The sequence below is a fragment of the Hypanus sabinus genome, chromosome 16, assembly GCF_030144855.1.
Source record: "Hypanus sabinus isolate sHypSab1 chromosome 16, sHypSab1.hap1, whole genome shotgun sequence".
Classification (NCBI taxonomy): Eukaryota; Metazoa; Chordata; class Chondrichthyes; order Myliobatiformes; family Dasyatidae; genus Hypanus; species Hypanus sabinus.
In genome coordinates this window covers 22969734-22988732 of record NC_082721.1, presented here as the reverse complement: position 1 = coordinate 22988732, position 18999 = coordinate 22969734, and the positions used below count along the sequence as shown (strand labels likewise).

The window sequence follows — 18999 nt, the reverse complement described above, 5'->3', positions numbered from 1 at the left end:
TGAACTCCGAAAAAAAGACGTTGGGTTGAAGGTTACTCCATAGTTAGCCTACCTTGGATCGAAGAATTAAAAGAATGCGCGCACTGGCGGGTGTCAGGCATTGGCAGTTGTGATGTATATTAATAGCGATAAAAAAACACGTTGTAGCAGTGTAGCGCTACACGCAGCGCTAAAATAAAGACTGCAGTCAAAGGTAACTTTATTCGAACTAAACAGCCTTGCTTTAAAGCCTCCCTCAACCCGTCCCCGTGGGCGCGGATGCTCCAAAAGACACGTACTCACAAACTCCTGTAGGCTATCTCCCTTAGCCTGAACGGTGGCTAATTGTGAGCCGGTTCGGATGTGCCAGGAAACGGTGTCTCCACAAAGTTTTCAGATTGTACAAGATTACCATAATCTTCAAATTTCGAATTACATTTCAAAAGCTAACAAACCACGGGGAGCCGCATCACAGAGATCAAAGAGCCGCATGTGGCTCCGGAGCCGCAGGTCGCCGACCTCTGCTTTAGTGAATTACTAAGCCAATAACAAAAATCAACTCTCCAGATTTACAAGATTAAAAAGACCAATTCTGCTCCAGCAACTTATCAAGGCTGGTGTACTTGTCTCAAAAGTAAAGTGATGCCTACTTCCTATTACTACCACCAGAGAGGTTACAGGAGCCACAACATTTTAGGTATAGTAATATACAAAATGCTGGGGGAACTCAGCAGGGCCAGGTAACACCAACGAAAATGAGTAAATAATTGATGTTTTGGGCCAAGATTCATTAGGACTGGAAGAAAGGTAGACAGATGAGGTCAGTAAGGAGGTGGGGGAGGGGAGGAAGAAGCACAAGGTGGTAGGCGAAACAGGGGGTGGGGAGGGGTTGAAGAATGAAGTTAAGAGCTAAAGAGCTGGGAAGTCGACTGGTGAAAGAGATACAGGGCTGAAAAAGGGGAATGTGATAGGAGAGGACAGAAGACCATGGAAGAAAGGGAAGAGGAAGAGCACGAGAGGGAGATGTTGGGGTGATGGGCAAGTACAGGTAGTCCCAAGTTATGAACGTCTGACTTATGAACAACTCGTACTTACGAACCAAGGAGAACGCTGTCTGCCATTTTAAATCGTTGCCACTGACACTGTGTTGAGTATGTAACTTTGTATTTGGCTTAAATTTTTCTTAGCAAGATTCACCCTGATCTCATCCACCCTTTACCTGTCGGCTGGTGGTGGAGTGAGATCAGCACCAGGCTCAAGAACGGAGATTCCCAAGTTTGATCCAGTGACAGATCACTTCCGAGCGCACTCTCCATCCGTGTCGGGTTGATGTTGAGCTCGTTAAAAAAACACTGCCACCCGCAGTTTAAATTCCCACGCGGAATACTGTGGAGGATAAAATACCCAAACCCAGCACAGCCCCCACTCGTCCCATTTAACTTGTCTCAGTGTGGTGGACTTTAGGACCTGGGATTTCAGTGCAATGGTCCTTAGGACCCAGCGGAGCTTGGGAGCCGGCAAAGCTCGGGACCCACCGCCCGCAGCGTTTCTGTTCTGCTGATGATTGAATATAAAGCGGAAATAATAAAGCATTTGGAAAGAGGTGAAACATCAGTCATTGGAAAAGCGTTAGGCTACAGTCGATCAACGATCGGAACAATTTTAAAGGATAAAGTGAGAATCATGGAGCACGTGAAAGGCCCTACCTCGATGAAAGCTACAATTATTATGAAGCTAAACAGTGGTTTAATTATTGGAATACATATGTTTCTCAAGTGTTTTATATGCATAGAAAGGTAAAATATATACTATATACTAAGACAAAAGTTTGACTAAGTGACGCTAAATAATACCGGATGTACTTGTTCCGACTTACATACAAATTTGACTTAAAGATGGACTCAGGAACGGAACTTGTTCATAACCCGGGGACTGCCTATAAGGAGATGAGATGCGGGGGGAGAAAGGAAGTGGGGGATGGTGAAGGGGGGGGCAATTACCAGAAGTTCAAGAAATCAATGTTCACGCCATCAGACTGGAGAATATGCTGATGGAATATGAGGTGTTGCTCCTCCAACCCAAGTGTGGCCTCATTGCAACAATAGAGATGGCCATGGACTGACATGTCAAAATGGGAATAGCAAGTGGAATTAAAATAGGTAGCCACTGGGAGATCCCACTTTGTTGGGCAGACAGAGCACAGGTGTTCAGCAGGCTCATCAATATACAGCAGGTTATGCCCTAAAGACTCACAGGTGAAGTGACATCTCAACTGAAAGGACTGCTTGGGACCCTGAATGGCAGACAGGGAGGAGGTATAGGGGCAGATGTGATGGTTGTTCTACTTGCAAGGGTAAGTACCAGGAAGGAGATCAGTGGGGAGGAATGGACAAGGGAGTCATGTAGGGAGTGATCCCTGCAGAAAGACTGGGGGGGCACGGGGAGAAGATATGCTTGGTGGTGGGGCCCTGTTGGAGATGTTGGAAGTCATAGAGAATTATGTGCTGAATGCTGAGGTTGGTGGGGTGGCAGGTGGATAAGGTGAGGGCAGACGTGCATGAAATGGAAGAGATATGGGTGAGTGCAGAGTTGATGGTAGAAGAAATAAAGCCCCTTTCTTTGAAGGAAGACATCTTTAGTTCTGGAATGCAAAATTTCATCCTGAGAGTAGATGCGGTGGGGACAGAGGAATTGAGAGAAAGGAAAGGCATTTTTACAAGTGACAGGGTGGGAACAGGTATAAGAGCACAAGACCATAAGACAAAGGAGCAGAAGTCAGCCATTCGGCCCATTGAGTCTGCTCTGCCATTTGATCATGAGCTGATCCAATCTCCCCTTTAGTCCCATTCCCCCACCTTCTCACCATAACCTTTGATGCCCTGACTACTCAGATACCTATCAATCTCTGCCTTAAATACACCCGATGACTAGGCCTCCACTGCCGCCTGTGGCAACAAATTCCATAGATTCACCACCCTCTGACTGAAAAAATTTTTTTGCAATCCCCAAGTCATGTCCTCTCGTACTAGACTCCCCCACCATGGGAAACAACTTTGCCACATCCACTCTGTCCATGCCTTTCAACATTCAAAATGTTTCTATGAGGTCCCCCCTCATTCTTCTAAACACCAAGGAGTACAGTCCAAGAGCGGTCAAACGTTCCTCATATGTTAACCCTCTCATTCCCGGAATCATTCTAGTGAATCTTCTCTGAACCCTCTCCAATGTCAGCACATCCTTTCTTAAATAAGGAGCCCAAAACTGTACACAGTATTCCAAGTGAGGTTTTACCAGTGCCTTATAAAGCCTCAACATCACATCCCTGCTCCTATACTCTATTCCTCTAGAAATGAATGCCAACATTGCATTCGCCTTCTTCACCACCGACTCATCCTGGAGGTTAACCTTCAGGGTATCCTGCACGAGGACGCCCAAGTCCCGTTGCATCTCAGAACTTTGAATTCTCCCCCCATTTAAATAATAGTCTGCCCGTTTATTTCTTCTACCAAAGTGCATGACCGTATACTTTCCAACATTGTAATTCATTTGCCCATTCCCCCAATCTATCCAAGTCTCTCTGCAGACTGCTTCCTCGGCACTACTGGCCCCTCCACCTATCTTTGTATCATCAGCAAATTTAGCCACAAAGCCATCTACTCCATAATCCAAATCGTTGACATACAACGTAAAAAGAAGAAGCCCCAACACGGACACCTGTGGAACACCACTGGTAACCGGCAGCCAACCAGAATGGGATCCCTTTATTCCCAATCTGTTTCCTGCCAATCAACCAACACTCTATCCACGTATGTAACTTTCCCATAATTCTATGGGCTCTTATCTTGTTTAGCAGCCTCATGTGCAGCACCCTGTCAAAGGCCTTTTGAAAATCCAAATACACAACATCCACTGCATCTCCATTGTCTAGCCCACTTGTACTTTCCTCAAAAAATTGCACTAGGTTTGTCAGGCAGGATTTTCCTTTGAGGAAACCATGCTGAGTTCTGCCTATCTTGTCATATGCCTCCAGGTATTCTGTAACCTCATCCTTGACAATCGACTCCAATAACTTCCCAACCACCGATGTCAAGCTAACAGGTCTATAATTTTCTTTTTGCTTCCTTGCCCCCTTCTTAAATAGCACAGTGACGTTTGCAATCTTCCAGTCCTCAGGAACCAGGCCAGAATCTATCGACCTTTGAAAGATCATTGTTAATGCCTCCACAATCTACACTGCTACTTCCTTCAGAACACAAGGGCGCATTCCATCTGCTCCAGGAGGTTTATCTACCCTTATACTATTCAGCTTCCCGAGTACTTTCTCTGTCATAATTGTGACTGCGCATATTTCTCTTCCCTGACACCCCTGAATGTCCGGTATATTGCTGATGTCTTCCTCAGTGAAGACTGATGCAAAATACTCGTTCAGTTCCTCCGCCATCTCCTTATCTCCCATTGCAATTTCTCCAGCATCATTTTCTATCGGTCCTATATCTACTCTCACCTGTCTTTTACTCTTTATATACTTGAAAAAGCTTTTAGTATCCTCTTTGATATAGTCCAAGTAGCTGTGAGAACCAGCAAGTTTATAAAAGATATCACTGGATAAACTCTCTCCAGAGATAGAGGCACAGTTAGTGAACCAGATCAAGAAAGGGGAGGGAAGCGTCAGAAATGTATCAGGTAAATTTGAGGGCAGTGTGAAAGTTGGAGGCAAAGTTGAAGTAGTTGACAAACTTGGCATGGGTGCAGAAAGCAACACCAAAGCAGTTGTTGATGTGGCATAGGAAAAGTTGGGAGTGATACTGGTGTAGGCTTGGAACATACTGTTTCACGTAGTTGACAAAAAAGGCAGGCACAGCTAGGGCCCATGCAGTGCCCATGGTTGCACCTTTTGTTTGAAGGAAGTGGAAGGAGCAAAGGAGAAATTAATCAGGGCAAGGGCCAGTCCCACCAGATGGAGGAGAGTGGTGGTGGAAGGTAACCGGTTGAGTCTGGTGTCCTGGAAGAAGTTGGGGGCTTTGAGCCTTCCTGATGGGGTCTGGGAGTATATGGGCATCCATAGCACAAATAAGATGAACAGGACCAGGGAACTTGAAGTCATTGAAAGAATTAAGAGTGTGTGAAATGTCATGGATGTAGGTAGGAATGGACTGAACCAAGGGAATAAACAAAGATGAGGTGTGAAGATACTTGTTCAGTGGGGCAGGAACAAGCAGAAACAATGTCCTACTTGGACAGGCACATTTATGGATCTTGGGAAGGAGGAAGAAATGGAAGGTACAGGGTAAGGGAATTATGAGGTCACTGACAATGGATGGGCGATCCCCAGAGTTAATAAGGCCAATGATGGTGCAGGTGACAAATGCCTGGGTGCTCTTTAGTGGGGTCCTGTTCAAGGGGTAAGTAAAAGGTGGTGTCAGAATTGCCACCTGGCCTCAGCAAGGCAGAGGTCAGTCCACCAACACATCCCTTATCCGTGGGTTCGATGTGAAGTTAGGACTAGTGCAGAGAGAGTGGAGATCAGTGTGCTTGGAAGGAGTGAGGTTAGAAGAGGAGAGAAAAGTTGGAATGGTTGATGTCTCATTGGCAGCTAGCAATGAAAAGATCCAGGGCAGGCAGAAGACCAGAGCAAGATACAGCTTCTACCTGTCAGATTTCTGAACAGCCCATGAACAATACCTCACTATTCTGCCATAAAAAGCTCAATTATTACTGATGTCAAAATTTGTTGATTCCATCTATAAATAGGTTTCTGCTCTCTGCATTATGGTGCAGCAAACCACCGTTCCCTCTAAGCTGCTCATTAACTGAAATGCTCTCGAGCATTTAGCCATTGCTGTCGTGCAGCTATAATTGGATGCAGCTAGAAAAAGTTTGAAGAAAATGTTGTACTGTATTTCATTACACCGTTCAATTAATAAGTAAATCAAAAGAAACAAAATGCTGGAGGAACTCAACAGGCCAGGCAGTATCTATGGAAAATAGTAAACAGCTGACATTTCTCCATAGACGCTGCCTGGCCCGCTGATCTCCTCTAGCATTCTGTGTGTTGCTTAGATTTCCAGCATCTTCAGATTTCTCATCTTTGTGCTAAAATAAAAATAATGTGATATTTCAATTTTTATTCTAAATATTCATAGTGTGCTTATTACCAACGAGATACTTAAAGTTCAGTGCAGTTTGCAAGCCAGGTAAAAATATCCTGCTCAGCAATGGTTTGACAGTGCAGCTGTTTTAAAAAAAAGTGTTGGATCAAACCCATGCCAGTTTGACACCCACAGAATCATGTTACCAACTGCAAGAATTAGGTCTGGAATTAGGAGCCTGATCAATTTTCTCCCCAACAAAGGGCACCATGTCCATTTACAGCACTTCATCAACAAACAAAAAATCAATTTACTCAAAATAGACCATTGATTGATCTTAGGATTGGCCTCACCCCTCAAAATGTAGCTATGCTGAGATGTCAAGATAATGTTTGATACTGAATCAATCCGGGAGGGGGAAGGGAAGAAAACAAAAGTAATACAACAATAGTGAACATTTCTGGTTCTGACCATTGGAAGACATCAATACTTCCTTGCTTAGTCTTTTATGGTATCCAGGAAAAGAACCATAAAGTCTGGGACAAATATCACTGGCAAAAATAAGCATAGCAATTTGCATTAAAGTAAGATTTCATCAATTAAGTTAACTGACCCATTTATGCACTTACATAAAGCACCAACCTTAGTTGATCCAAGTGGAAGTGTTGATATTTCACGTAATGTCCCAACAGAAATGAACAGTTTCTGGAAATAAGAAAAAAGTTAAGTTTGCACAGGTAAAATTTGTATTTTATGTACAAAGACTAATTTAACAAACACCAAAAGCATTTCCAATACTGCTGACATTAGTCAAAATATATATAAAAAAAACTAACATATTGAACCACCTTTAAGAGAAAATATAGGGACAGTGAGTCCTCTGATTACTGTTAAACATGGATCAGTATCCTAAGCTCTTGATTATGGCTATCGCTAATGGCATCAATCATACCAAACCAAGTAAAGCAACAACTGTCTCAACCATTACAGGGCTGATAAGAATTAAAACATTGGGGATTTGTTATAGTAATAGTGCAAATGCTATTCTAGTTGAAACATAATTCAGTCATTGGAATGTACTCATTTAACAACAGTAACAACTTTAAGCTGTTTTGATTCAGAATCAGGCTTATAAGGTGATACTTATTTTGCAGCAGCAGTACATTTTTGCTAATGATTTTTGATGATTGTCTCTTCAATGCTAAATATGCCTTTAGTAATTTCTCCACCTTCCAGCCTAGTCTTTGCTTTGTTATTATTTATGTAATTAAGAATACCAGCTACTCATCAGCCAAGAAAGGCTGTAGTTGGTAGCTCAAATTTTTTGATGCAACACTTCCCGTTATTCCCAAATTTAGAATTTGGACCACAAGAACCAGGTTATCACTGAACATTAACCATAATATTAATATGTATCACTTGATATACTATTTTCCAATCAATTAAAAACACCAACACAACCTCAATATCCTGACTTGTTGCAAAATGTCTTTAATGAACACCCAACAAGAACTTTGAAAAGGATAATTTCAGATAGAGAAGCACAATCTCCAAGAAGCATAGAAAAAAGGTGTTTCCCCGCAACCTCTGCCGCTTTTTGATCTCATACTGACTCCCTTCTGTGCTGCAAAATCTTATGATTATGCAAACTGATCTACCCTGCTGAACCTGTTGGCATCATATGCAGTCAGACCCATTGTTCCCTCTGAAGACCAGTGCAGCCAGATGCCTACAACTGCAACCTCTGGCTGCACTGGTCTTCAGAAGGCACAATAAGCCCATTTGAATATGATGCCAACAGGGTCCTCAGAATTCCCAGCTTTGCATTTTTCCAAAACTGCCCAAGGAGCATTTAAACTAGTAGTTCTAGGTTCATTTTGAATTAGAAATATAGAAAACCTACAGCATAATTCAGGCCCTTTGGCCCACAATGCTGTGCCAAGCATGTACTTTAGAATTACCTAGGGTTGACACAACACCTACTGCCTAATGCAGTGACACACATTTTGTGTGGCTACAATGAACTCTTCCTTTTCCCCAGTTTAAACTTTGAATTTTTAAACTTCTATTTGTCGGATCTTATAGGGGAATAGTTGTTATTATGTCACAATCTTTAAGTAGAAAGCAGCTTCCTGAATCCAGCAATGGAAATGGGAAAACTTCGAAAGAAAAATCAGAGGGTATGCCTGTTTGGGCTGACCATTTAGAACATTCACTGATGGGGGTATGGTATTGATGTGGATAGACAATTGGTTGGCAGACAGGAAGCAAAGAGTGGGAATAAACAGGACCTTTTCAGAATGGCAGGCAGTGACTAGTGGGGTACCGCAAGGCTCAGTGCTGGGATCTCAGTTGTTTACAATATATATTAATGATTTAGACGAGGGAATTAAATGCAGCATTTCCAAGTTTGCGGATGACACAAAGCTGGGCAGCAATGTTAACTGTCAGGAGGATGCTAACAGGATACAGTGTGACGTGGATAGGTTAGGCGAGCGGGCAAATTCATGGCAGATGCAATTTAATGTGGATAAATGTGAGGTTATCCACTTTGGTGGCAAGAACAGGAAAACATTATTATCTGAATGGTGGCCGATTAGGAAAAGGGGAGGTGCAATGAGACCTGGGTGTCATTGTATACCAGTCATTGAAGGTGGGCATGCAGGTACAGCAGACAGTGAAAAAGGCAAATGGTATGTTGGCATTCATAGCAAGAGGATTCGAGTACAGAGCAGGGAGGTTCTACTGCAGTTGCACAAGGCCTTGGTGAGACCACACCTGGAGTATTGTGTGCAGATTTGGGTCCCTAATCTGAGGAAAGACATTCTTGCCAGAGAGGGAGTACAAAGAATGTTCACCAGATTGGTTCCTGGGATGGCAGGACTTTCATATGAAGAAAGACTGGATCAACTGGGCTTATACTCGCTGGAATTTAGAAGACTGAGGGGGGGGGAATCTTATTGAAACGTATAAAATTCTAAAGGGATTGGACAGGCTAGATGCAGGAAGATTGTTCCCAATGTTGGGGAAGTCCAGAACGAGGGGTCACAGTTTAAGGATAAAGGGGAAGCCTTTTAGGACCGAGATGAGGAAAAACTTCTTCACACAGAGAGTGGTGAATCTGTGGAATTCTCTGCCACAGGAAACAGTTGAGGCCGGTTCATTGGCTATATTTAAGAGGAAGTTGATATGGCCTTTGTGGCTAAATGGATCAGGGAGTATGGAGAGAAAGCAGGTACAGGGTTCTGAGTTGGATGATCAGCCATGATCATACTGAATGGCAGTGCAGGCTCGAAGGGCCAAAAGGACTACTCCTGCACCTATTTTCTATGTTTCTATGTTCTTGACAGGAAAATAGACAACACGGTAAATCTTGATGCAACCTCTTCTGAGATGAAGTCGTTACGAGAGAGTTTTCAATTTATGCAGGAAAATATTATTTCCTTGAATTCTGAATTTAAAGAGACGAAGCATCAGATAGCAGATATTTCAGCCCGCTTGGAAAAGTCGCAACGTAAGGTTATTGATTTGGAAGCAAGATCTCGTTGGACTAATATTCCAATTGTTGGACTGAAGGAAGGATCTGAGAGTGGAGATTTATTGGACTATTTTGCTAACTTGTTTCAACCTCTGTTTCCAGATATTTTACCTCAACCTCCCAATATCGAAAGAACGCATAGAATTTTCACTTCAAAATCCCAGATTCCGAATAAACCAAGGTCAGTTTTGTTCTGCTTTCTTTGTTTCAAAGCTAAAGACCAAATCATGAAATATGCAAGGAAACAGAGTTTTTAAATTCAAGGGTTCCAAGATTTGTTTTTATGAAGATTATCCATGGGAAGTTATGGACCTGCGGTCTAAATTTGCTCCAGTCATGAAGATAGCCTATGATAAGAGATTATTCCCATCACTTCACTATTCAGCCCGATTAAAATTATTTCCCAAAGATTTGACTCCACATGTTTTTCTGGATCCCAAAGAGGCACTGGACTACGTTAACACTATTTAGGTTGCAGCCAAGGTTTGAATGGTTTTAGGTATGCTGAATAATTGTTATTTCGGAAAGAAAATAAGTTTTTGAAGATCTCTGATTTGCTTAAGGTGTCCTTTGATCGATGGACCATTTAAAGAAGATGTGAACTTTCTGATGTGACTGATGAATGACTTCCGAAATCTGTTTGGTCTACTGAGCGAATTACAGGAATGCTTAGTAGATAGTTTTTTCTCTAAAAACAGTTTTTCATTGGGTGTGTAAGTCAAATGGAAAATGGCACTGATTTTTCTTCATTAGAGATTGCATAGACATTCTTCTCTTGGTTTAATTTTATTGTTTTGGTGTTTTTGGAGATTGTTTATACTTAATCCTTAAAAATAAGCTGAGGAATGCAGAAACAATTTTTTTCTTTTGCGGGGCTTTCATATTTTAAGGCCATGTTTTTTTTTGTAACTGGGGGGAGGAATTGAGGAAAGCTTTTAAAATCACCATTATAAAATGGGCAGCTTGCGGAGTTTGCTCTTTTTTCTTAAACTTCTGTGGGGATGTATTTCGGCTTTTTTTGCCGAATTTTGGGCTTTTCGGGGTGGAGGGAGGACTGGGGTTAGTTCCGAGTTATAAGATTAAATGTAGGATTAACTTTACTTTTCTTTATTGTATTTTTTTCCCATTACGGAGTTCCGGAGCATGGATATGGTTATACTTATCATCGCCAGTTTTGATTAGCCCGCGCTGGTATGCGTGTATTTATGTGTTAAGTTTTTAAAAAAAAGGTAACTAAACAGATAAACGTTACAAGTTGGAACATATGTGGTTGGAATCATCCTATTAAGCAAAAGACTTTAAAAATCATTAATCAATTCCAACCCAATATAATTTTTGCTCAAGAAACACACATCAAAACAGATTTTTTTTAAAAAATGTGGAAGGGCCTTCACAATTTCATGCTACTTGTCAAAATAAAACAAAAGGAGTATTTATTTTTATTAAATCTAATATTTTATTCATCCAAGACATTGTGCCAGATATTAATGGTAGATTTTTAATTGTTAAAGGAACAATTTGTAATAGAAAAATTGTCCTGGTTAATCTACATGGACCTAATGTGGATGATTCTTCTTTTTAAAAAAAAATGTATTTGCTTTATTGCCGGATTTAAATGAGGATTTGTTAATGGGTGGTGATTTCAACTGCTGTTTAAATCCTTTGATTGACAAGAGTTCAACCAATCAGTGGCTTCCAAGTTATTCTGCATCACTTAACACTTTTTTAATTGATTTTGGCCTGGTTGAAGTTTGGAGACATTTACATCCTAATGATAGAGATTATTCTTTTTTTCACATGTTCACAAAAATATTCGAGAATCGATTATTTTTATAGCTGATCCCCGATTTCTGTCCAAAGTCCAGAAATATGAATATTATGCTACCGTTTTCTAGGATCATGCGCCTTTAAGTTTAGCTTTCGAATTGAATGATGTCGTTATTGCAAATTTGCCTTGGTGTTTTCCAGAAAATTACAAAGTTTGGACGTCATCAAATTTATTGAGACTCAGATAAAAGATTTTTTCCCCTTTTTACTAATATGGGAGATGCATCGAAATTGATTAAATAGGATACATTTAAAGCATATTTGCGTGGTCAGATAATCTCCTATTTAGCTAAGCTTAAGAAACAGACAAAAATAGTTAGTTAAGATTTCAAAACAAATTAAAGACTTGGATAGCATTTATGCAATCTCTCCTAACATTGATTTATTCAGAGTTGAACTCCAACCACAATATAATTATTAACTTATCCTATTGAAAGAAATTTGTTTAAATTGAAAAGTCAATTTCATGTGTTTGGAGATGAAAATAATAAGCTATTAGTATCTCAATTAAAAGCAGCTAAAGCTAAAAGACAAATTTTTAAAAATTCGTAAGGGAGACTGTAGTTTAGCATGTAATCATGAAGACATTTAAAAAATTAAGACTTTTACATTGAACTTTATAAATCTCAGTTTCCAGTTGATTCTTCCAAGATGTACGCCTTTTTACAAAAGATTGATTTTCCTCGAATTTCTGTTGAAGATCAACAAACTCTTGATGCTCCTATTACTGAAAACGAAATTCAGAAAGCTATTTTTTCCATGCAACCTGGTAGAGCTCCTGGACTGGATGGTTATTCTGTAGGATTTTATAAAAAAAAAGTGAAAAATTGCTTTCTCCATACATGTTGGAAATGCTTGATTATTTTTGATAGGAGAGATACCTCCCACATTTTATGAAGCTTCTATTTCTTTAATTCAAAAGGTAAAGACCCTACTGACTGTGCTTCATATAGACCTATTTCATTATTAAATGTGGATGCTAAAATTATTTCAAAAATAATGGCTAATCGACTAGAGAAAGTAAATATTTTAGTTGAAATTAACTCTCAAGACCAAACATGTTTTGTAAAGGGCCATTATTCCTTCTCTAATGTTCTCTAAGACTCCCCAATCTGTTGTCTCTCTCGATGCTGAAAAGGCATTTGACAGGGTTGAATGGAAATACTTACTTAACATTTTAGAGAAATTTGGCTTTGGTATTAATTTTAGTAAGTGGATCAGAATGGTATATAAAAGCCCTATTGCTACTGTTATTACTAATAATTGCAAATTTATTTTTTTTTGGCTTTCGCTGGGTACGAGACAAGGATGTCCGTTAAGTCCCTTGTTATTTAATTTGGTGCTGGAACCCTTGGCTATTGTACTTCATGAAGCGAAAGATATTCATGGAATTTTCATAAATGGGACTATTCATAAGATCTCCCTTAATGCTGACCATCTCTAGTTTATATTTCAAATCCTAAAGAATCCATTCCTAGTTTATTGAAACTATTAAACGATTTGGAAAGTTTTCAGGATATAAACTAAACCTTCACAAAAGTGAATTATTTCCCCTAAACAATTCTGCTTCTATATATGATGACATTCCTTTTAGAGTTACGGACTCATTTAAATATTTAGGTATTATTATTACTAAAAATTAGCTTTTTGAAGCTAATTTGGTTCCTTTAGGGGATTTAGTGAAGCAATTATTTTGTAGATGGAATCCACTTACACTTTTGTTAGCCAGCCAAATTCATGCAGTTAAAATGTTGATTTTACCAAAATTTTTTATGTATTTCAAAATATCACTTTTTTTTAAAAAACTAAAGTTTTTTTGATCAGGTTGACTATTATTTCAGCTTTTGTTTGGAATAATAAAAGACCAAGAATTGGTAAATATCATTTACAAAAATTGAAAAAGGATGTATTATTGGGCTGTTAATATATATTATGTGTTTTTGGTTATATTGAGCTGATAAAAATAAATGACCACAGGCTGATTTGGAATTGAATGCTGTGAAACAGTTTCACTTAACCTCGTTATTAGGAGCTTCTCTACCTGTACAACTGGTCAAAATTACTAATTTAAATTTATACCCTGTGATTAAGCAGTCATTATGAATTTGGTTCCAGTTTTGTAATTTTTTTAATCTCAATTTAAACTTTTTAGTTTAATTTATTGAAATTATTTATTTAAACTTTCATTAAGTGATCCTACCTTTCTTCTTTGGAGTTTATTCCTTCATGGATCTGTTCCAAGATGGCTGATTGATGTCTTTTGAGAAATTAGTAACTAAATACTCTCTCTTGTATTCACATTTCCTGCAATATCTTCAGGTCAGACACTTATTACAAGAATATTTAACTAATTTTCCATATATACAGGATTCTGACCTGTTAGATATTATTTTAAAAATGAACCCTTTAGTGAAAGGTTTTATTGGGAAAATTTATAATTTATTGTTACAACAGCACAATTACCCATCACTTAAGATTAAGGAAGATTGGGAGAGAGCGCTTAATATGACCTTGATAACAGGGGATTGGTTGCAGATTCTGAAGTTGGAAAACTCTTCTTCAATCTGTGCCAGTCACTCTTTAATTCAATTTTAAATTGTACATCGTTACTATTTGGCAAAGGAGAGACTGTCTAAAATGTTTTCTAATGTTGATAGTCAGTGTGACTGATGTAAAACCAAGACAGCCACATTGACACACATGTTTTGGTTGTGTTCTGTATTGAAACATTTTTGGAAATTTATTTTCTCTACAATTTCTAAAGTTTTAAAAGTTAATTTACATCCTAATAAATAGTTTTGTTTTCTATTATCCTTCAATATATTCATGGTATTTCTCTATTAGACCAACACGTAATTGCATTCGTTACATTATTAGCCAGAAGGGCTATTTTGTTGAAATGGAATGATGCTTCTGCTGCTACTTTGCTACACCGGTTCTCTCAGGTGATGCTATGTCTTAGTTTGGAGAAAATCAAATCGAACTTTTGATCCTCGATTTGATTTTGAGAAAAGGTGGGGTTCATTTGCCCACTACTATCATCTGATTTGAGTTAATTAATATGATTTTCTTCCAATTTTTGTTTAAATGGATTTGAGCTGGCGGATTGATGTTTTTCTTCAATGGAAGCTTGTATGATGTATAGCTCTGGGGTTGTGTTCCCAATGAGCTTTTTTTTGTTTTTTTTTAAGTTAGTAGGGGTTCTTTATTCCTAATGCTTTATTTTTTCTTATTATTGATATATTGCTTAGCTTTGTTAATCAGTTAATTGCCAATTTACTTCTTCATTGTACATAATGACATTGACTTAATTACCTTAATGTATTTTTTTTTGTTGATCTTTAACAATAATTAATAAAAAAGATTTAAAAAAGAAATTACCTAGGGTTACCCGCAGCCCTCTATTTTTCTAAGCTCCATGTACCTATCCAGGAGGATCTTAAAAAATCCATCGTATCCACCACCATCAGTGGCAGTCCATTTCATGCACACACCATTCTCTGCATAGTAAAAATTTACCCCTAACATCTCCTCTGTACCTACTTCCAAGCACCTTAAAACTGTCCTCTCACGTTAGCCATTTCAGCCCTGGGAAAAAGCCTCTGATTATCCACACGGTCAATGCTTCTCATCATCTTATACACCTCTATCAGGTCACCTCTCATCCTCTGTCACCCTAAGGAGAAAACACCAAGTTCACTCAACCTGTTCTCATAGAGCATGCTCCCCAATCCAGGCAACATCCTTGTAAATCTCCTCTGCACCCTTTCTATATTTTCCACATCCTTCCTGTAGTGAGGTGACCAGAACTGAGCAGAGTACTTCAAGTGGGGTCTGACCAGAGTCTTATACATTACCTCTCGGCTCTTGAACTCAATCCCACAGTTGATGAAGGCCAATGCACCATATGCCTTCTTAACCACAGTCAACCTGCGCAGTAGCTTTGATTGTCCTATAGACTCGGACCCCAAGATCCCTCTGATCCTCCACACTGCCAAGAGTCTTACCATTAATACTATATTCTGCCATCGTATTTGACCTACCAAAATGAACCACCTCACACTTATCTGGGTTGAACTCCATCTGCCAATTCTCAGCCCAGTTTTGCATCCTATCAATGTCCCACTGTAAACTCTGACAGCCCTCCACACTATTCACAACACCCCCAACCTTTGTGTTATCAGCAAATTTCCTAATCCATCCGTCCACTTTTTCATCCAGGTCATTTATAAAAATCACAAAGAGGAGAGGTCCCAGAACAGATCCCCGAGGCACATTACTGGTCACCAACCTCCATGCTGAATATGACCCATCTGCAACCACTCTTTGCCTTCTGTGGGCAAGCCAATTCTGGATACACAAAGCAAAGTCCCCTTGAATCCCATGCCTCCTTACTTTCTCAATAAGCCTTGCATGGGGTACCTTATCAAATGCCTTGCTGAAATCCATATACACTACATTTACTGCTCTATCTTCAATGTGTTTAATCATAGCCTCAAAAAGTTCAACCAGGCTCGTAAGGCACAACTGCCTTTGACAAAGACATGCTGACTATTCCTCATCATATTATGCCTCTACAAATGTTTTGCTGGGATGAGCAAAAGGTCAATCTCACTTCAAAGTATAAGACACTAATTAAAACTCAGGTGAGGACATTTCTATCCTTCGCCCCTGCCATTCAGCTTATCATTTAATTGTCATTTTTCTGCACTAAAATCAAATATTTTGGTTCCCTAATATGCAAAAATCCACCATATCTTCCCTGAATATACCCAATGATTCTCCATAGCCCTCAAGGATCCACTATCCAATAAGCAAGCAATTTTTTCATTTCCAGAATCCCCCTTGCACAAGTTCTTTAAATGTAGAAAGAAATGTAGTGTATATTGTACAACTGGAATATACTGTAATCACTTTAACTACAATTACCACTCAAAAATTGCACCCCCAATGCAACCCTCCATCTTGTCAATTTAACCACATATAATTTTCAAGAGTTGTTAAATTGCATACAAAGCATTCTAAAGTCTCCTTCTCCAATATTTGAAGGACTCTACATTCTGTTAACAGCTTGTTTCTGTTGGTATATGAATTCTACAGATCCAATGACAGCAGGTGGAATTGAAACAGGATCAAAAAAGACCACATCCAAGCACAAAAGTCCTCTCTACCTAATACATTTTCTTTCCCCCTCCAATGCTCATGAATTCCCTCCATACATGCTTCTTCCAAATTATTTTGGTCACTGATGGAGTTTGAACCAGATATCTTCAACATTAATGGGAATCAGCCTCCACTGAGAGACAGAAGACCAATGCAGGCCTTATTCCAAAGTGTACAATTGGAGGCCAACACTTCAGTGGAGTACTGAGTAAATGCTATGATATCATAGGTGTGATTTTTTTTGGACTAAAATACTCCATCTAACTCCCCTTACATGATCACAAACGAATCCTTTGTTGAATGAACATCAGAAATTTCCTGTATAATATTTATGCAACTAAATATCCATAGACTTTTTTTGGAAACCTTTCTGTGCAAAATTTAGCTGCAGGTTCCTTTACATAATGAAGAATCCAAAGTTCAAGTCTGCAAGCTCATTAATTTGAAAAATGTTTAGTTGTACAAAATTCTGTGATGGACCTCATTCCTCAAAGCTTTTGGCTAAGGTTCCATTATTGAGTTGAGCAACTTGCTACAAGAAATAGCTTATCATGATTTGTCATGGGTACGTTAGTACTTCTACAACTTTGAGAATTGCAACAGTACTGCCAAGGTTTAGAAATACTCAAAATACACAAAAAATAACAAATTTCATGATCACACCTCACAGAACTAGAACTTTAACTCTTTGTCCACTAATGTTTCCTGACATGCTGAGGATTTATTTTATTTCAAAACTTCAGCAAATTTCAACTACTTTTGCTTTTCACATTTTAGTTACATGTTAGTACCTCTTTTCCCCTCAGCTTTCCCAAACAGATGACATGAAATAACAAAATTGAAATCACAATCATACCTGCCCATCAGTTGCTCATTATAGCTGCATGCACAATCCAGGCAAGTGGAATAAAATGGTGGGGTAGAACAAAGATGTTCATGCAAGATGGCAAATCCAAGAAAAAACTTCCACACAAAAAAAAGCATCTTCCAGGGCAGACAAGAAACTGAAGATGCTGGATTCTGGAGCAAAATGCTGTAAGAACTCAGCAGGTCAAGCAGTATTGGTGGGAGGAAATAAATTGTCAACATTTGAGACCAAAACGTTGCATCTGGACTGAGTGGAGGAGTGTGATGGCTAGCATGGGAAGAAGGGAGTGGCAATAGAGGATACCAATGCAATTGGTGGACTCCTAAAGAGTGCAAGATGGCAGGCAGGTGGTGCTGCCCGAGTATCTTCACAGAGCGTGCTTTCACAAAAGAGCTGAACCATGGTTTTGAGACAGAGTTTCAACCCAAAATACCAACAATTCCTCTGTGCTCGTCCCCCCCCCCCCCCCACCAAACTAAACATATACGGCCATGCTGCTTGACTACAAAGTTCAAACAATAGATTTCTATTCCAGGCACCAATATCTGCAGTGCCTTTGTGTTTTCCATCTTTAGAACCAGATTTCATTTTTGACAAATTTTAACTTTAAAGTTAACACATAACACAATATTACTTCTGAACAGAAGACTAATCATGAATGCAGGAGAATAAGATTTTAACCCCATAAGACACCAGCAACACAGAGGAATTCAGTGGGTCAAGCAACAATATTTCAGATCAAAACCATACATCAGGACTGAGTGGAGAGCAACACACACAAGACACTAGGGCGGGGGTCGGCAACCCGCGGCTCCGGAGCCACATGTGGCTCTTTTACGTCTGTACTGCGGCTCCCCGTTGCTTTGGGAAATAATTGGTCAGTATTTAATTAAAATGTATTTTATGTTAGTTTGTTAGTTTTTGAAATGTAATTCTAAATTTGAAGATTATGGTGATCTTGTACAATCTAATTAAGACGTTGTGGCGACCCATTTCCTGACACATCCAAACCGGCTCACAATTAGCCAGTGTTCAGGCTAAGGGAGATAGCCTACGGGGGTTTGTGAGTACATGTCTTTTGCAGCATCCGCGCCCATGGGGGGGCGGGTTGAGGGAGGCTTAAAAGCAAGGCTGTTTAGTTCGAATAAAGCTATCTTTGACTGCAGTTTACTGACTGCGTGTAGCACACCGCTACAACGTGTTTTTATCGCTGGCTGTCCAGAGGGAAGGTGCTGAAACGCTTTGTCGCGTGTCTGGAAGAAGTGAAAACTTTCCTGGGCAGCAAAGGGCCCACCTTTCCTGAGCTGGAACAGCCAGAGTGGCTGGAAAAGCTACACTTCATGGTAGACATGACAGCGCACCTGAACACGCTGAACACAGCTCTTCAGGGGTAAGGATGTACAGCCCTGCACATGTTGGAGGATGTTTTGGCATTCGAGCGCAAGTTGACAGTGCTTGCCAGAGATTTACAGAAAGGCACATTGTCTCACTTCCCCAATTTGAGAGAGTTCAAACAAGGTCACGACATGATAAAT

General features: G+C 39.6%; 1 protein-coding gene across 6 annotated transcripts in view; it reads right to left on the bottom strand.

Moving 5' to 3' along the window:
- The window catches only part of LOC132406070 (guanine nucleotide-binding protein G(I)/G(S)/G(O) subunit gamma-7), a 148957-nt gene that overhangs the window by 103889 nt on the left and 26069 nt on the right, over positions 1 to 18999 (bottom strand). For 3 of the 6 annotated variants that reach the window (XM_059991269.1, XM_059991273.1, XM_059991272.1), the window contains one exon: positions 6698 to 6773. The gene's annotated coding sequence lies outside the window, so the exon portion shown is untranslated. The remainder of the gene's footprint in view (positions 1 to 6697; positions 6774 to 18999) is intronic. The other 3 variants (XM_059991267.1, XM_059991270.1, XM_059991271.1) reach the window with 1 other exon arrangement.